Source organism: Equus asinus, chromosome 1 (assembly GCF_041296235.1).
Source record: "Equus asinus isolate D_3611 breed Donkey chromosome 1, EquAss-T2T_v2, whole genome shotgun sequence".
NCBI lineage: Eukaryota > Metazoa > Chordata > Mammalia > Perissodactyla > Equidae > Equus > Equus asinus.
This window is the reverse complement of record NC_091790.1, coordinates 195968028-195971754: the sequence shown is the minus strand read 5'-3', so window position 1 is coordinate 195971754 and position 3727 is coordinate 195968028. Positions and strand designations below refer to the sequence as shown.

At 43.4% G+C, this 3727-nt stretch overlaps 1 pseudogene; it reads left to right on the top strand.

The window, feature by feature from the left end:
• Window positions 1-2502: 2502 nt before the first annotated feature.
• On the top strand, window positions 2503-3446 carry LOC106833902 (olfactory receptor 9A4-like; annotated as a pseudogene).
• The last annotated feature ends 281 nt before the right edge of the window (window positions 3447-3727 follow it).

The following is a 3727-nucleotide window of genomic DNA, read 5'->3' as shown; positions in this document are numbered from 1 at the left end:
GGAAACCTGAGACAATACCAGAGAGTGGAGTCGCATGTAGGTGTTGAACTTTTCCATCGTGTTCTGGAGAGTCCACAGATTAGGAGCAAGAGCCCCTGTAAAATGAGTGAAGGAGAAATCAGGCTTTATAGGGGATTTTTCATGAAGTTTAAGGCTTTGACTGAGACCAACAGCAGGCTTTTTTAGATACTGGCGCACATTTTAGAGGTAAATGTGGTATTTCTTACTGGGTGGTGGGGGCTGATTTTGGCTCTGAATAGACAAGAGAATCCTGTTCAGAACCTGGAATAAAGGGGAAAAGGCATGATGTGCTTAGAATTTGAGACATCTTCTGGAAAGCTAGGCTTAGGGCCTTTGGAGAAGGCAGCCTTGGTATTGAGAAGTCTCTGATTGGTGAGATTTCAGGTTTTTCCGATTAAACAAAAACCTTAAAAAGTTATGAAACTTAACTTGTCAAAATGGGATCAACTAAAAGTTTTTCTGCTCTCCCCAGGCTGATTGTTTAGGGAAACACTGAAGCTGGGCTAATTAAGAACAGGTACCTCAGTGACTGAGCCCCCTTGGGAAAGATGGAGGCAGGATGGAAGGAGAGAGAGACAGAGACCCTCAGCTCCCACAGCACTGTCACTTCTGGAATTTTTCATAAGCATCTCCCTGAGATCAGTTTCCTTCTTCACCATGAATGGAGACAGCAGCAAGTTGCTCCAGCCCCTGGGCAGATGGAGTTATCCTTGGCTGAGCTCTGGAGAGCATTAGAGATGGCAGTGAAGCTTCTCCATAAGGTGAGTGTCTTCTCAGGGTTCTCCTCTACAAAGGAAAGAGAAAGAGAGGATCAGGATGGGAAGTTCTGGGCTTGGTGCCTTCTAGAACAAGGACACTTAGAGCCTGAAGAGTTTGCCATGGGAGCAGCAGAGCAGATGGGCTCATCCCCAAATGCCACACGCACAGCAGAGAGCAGGTAGAGTTCTTCTCTGAGCAGGTATAGTTCTTCTCTGACCCAACGCTAGGGATAGGCTCAACCAGGATCTTTTCTCTCATTTTCTTCATCTAGTGCTGCTTATGCAGAATTTATGAGAAAGCAGACCACTGAACTCTCCCAACATTTCTGTCCTTGAAACCAGTTGGTCCATCAGGAAAAGAGCCACATAGATATTGAGAAAGTTGCATCAGGAAGAGAAAGGAGGAAAGGAAAACGGTACCATGAGGCAGGAGGGGAAGATAAGAAGAGTAAGATTGAGGGGAAATGGCCTAACTATCTTGTCCAGGACCCAGTACTACTTAATCACATATTATACACCCACACCTCTATCATTTAACAAAAGTTTCCAGCTCTACTTATTGGGCTCAAGAATATTATAGATATCAAGATATATATATATATACACATATATATATACATGCACAAAACATATGTATACAAACCATATCCTTGCCCTCATGGATTTTGCATTCTATAACATAGATGAACAATGAATAAATAGAATTAAATTTCCTTTTCCTCTTCCTTGCTTTCTTTTTCTTACGGCATGATTAATGAACTCACATACTATATATTTTACTTATTAGTCTTCTGTATGTTCTGTTCACGAGGATATTTGTTTCATGTTAAGTGAAGGAGTGAAATAAACAAACACATAACATAGTATCAGGAATACAAGTGCTACAAAGAAAACTAAAGTCCAAGAATTATCATGTCTTTCCTGTTTTGGGTTGGGCGATTGGAAAGAGTCCTTTGAGGAGATGACATTTGAGTTGGGATAGATGAAGTGAGGGGCAGAGATCCGGGAATCCTATGCAGCTTACAGCCTTGGATCTGTCAGTGCCAGGTGACATCTTCCTTCCTCCTAAGATTTTTAAAGAAAATGGAGTCAGAGAAGAATGAATCTGCTCTGGGAAATTGTCCCAAGCTCCAGAGTTTCCATTTGGAGATCTTTCTGCTCTGTAGTGTGGAGGTTTCAAAAACTGGAGAAAGCAAGGATGTTGGTATTGGACCCCCTGCCTCTTTTCTGCTGGTCCCAAGGTGGGGTCTATATATTTCCAGTATGGGTGAGGGCTGCTGTTCAAAGTTCCATGCTTTGAACATCATCTGGAATACAATGATGTCTTCTGGTACAGTGAACCTAAGAAGAAGTAGGACAGGCCTTGGAGAGGCTGATAATTCAGCTTCAAAACTGGCCACTTCAAGAGATCTTAGCCTCTGTCCCCTGTGAGAAGGCACATCCAGTGGGGAAAAAAAGACAAGGAAGGTTTTCCTTACAGCGATAGAGAAGAAGATATCATCACCCATTCCCAACAGCTAGCCTTGAGCTACATTTGAGGTGAGAACATTTAGGTGTGACTTTGTGCACAGCACGGTACTAGGGGCATCTCACCTGATCATCAAGTTGAAAATATTTTCTCATCCTAATCTGTCTTCCTTCTCTCTCGAGAGCAGAACCATGTGGAGCAGTGTTACCTCTCTTCTCGTCTCCAGGTTCCACAAGGAGCAGAAAGAAGCACTAAATGATGGGCAATCGCTCTAGTGCCACTGAATTCTGCCTTCTAGGCTTCCCTGGGTCCCAAGAGCTACATCGTATTCTTTTTGCTATATTCTTTTTCTTCTACACAGTGACATTAATGGGAAACACAGTCATCATCATGATTGTCTGTGTTGATAAACGCCTGCATTCCCCCATGTGTTTATTCCTTGGTCACCTCTCTGCCTTGGAGATCCTGGTGACATCCATTATCATCCCTGTGATGCTTTGGGAGTTGCTGCTCCCTAGGATGCAGACACTATCTCTGACTGCATGTGTTGCCCAGCTCTTCCTGTACCTTGCTGTGGGGTCCACAGAGTTTGTACTACTGGGAGTGATGGCTGTGGACCATTAACTGGCAGTCTGTAACCCTCTGAGGTACAACATCATTATGAACAGCCACACCTGCATCTGCGTGGTAATTGTGTCATGGGTGTTTTGGTTTCTTTCTGAAATTTGGCCAGTCTATGCCACATTCCAGTTTACCTTCTGTAAATCAAATCTGTTAGACCATTATTACTGTGACCGAGGACAACTTCTCAAACTGTCCTGTGAGGACAGTCTTTTCACAGAGTTTGTTCTGTGTTGAATGGCTGTGGTCATTATCATTGGTTCTCTGGCCCCGACGGTTGTCTCCTACACCTACGTCATCTCCACCATCCTCAAGATCCCCTCAGCCTCTGGCCGGAGGAAAGCCTTCTCTACATGTGCCTCCCACTGCACCTTTGTCGTGATCGGCTACGGCAGCTGCCTGTTCCTTTATGTCAAACCCAGCAAACTCAGCAAGCTGAGTATAACAAGAGAGTTTCACTACTGCTTTCTGTCTTAGCCCCCTTCCTGAACCCTTTTATCTTCACTCTCTGGAATGACAAAGTCAAAGAGGCCCTTTGGGATAGTTTGAAACACTGCGGTCAACTCATCAAGGAATAACTCTTCTCTCAGTTTTAGATGTTATGATCTTCATTATGGATTATTTAGTAACCTAAAAGACTCTAACTCATCTTTTACCATTATCATTGATACAAAAATTAAATTTTCTGTACTGTTCCTGATCAGGCCTTGGAAGTAGACAAGGCAGGGAGAAATGAAACCCATTCTCTGCCCATTAGAACCTTATAGCTTTAGTTTCTGCTTACTTCCGCTGTTGAATTCAAAGAAGCATAACCTTGTAATGCAGGAGAAACTGGAAGAAGGAACATATATATTTTTCT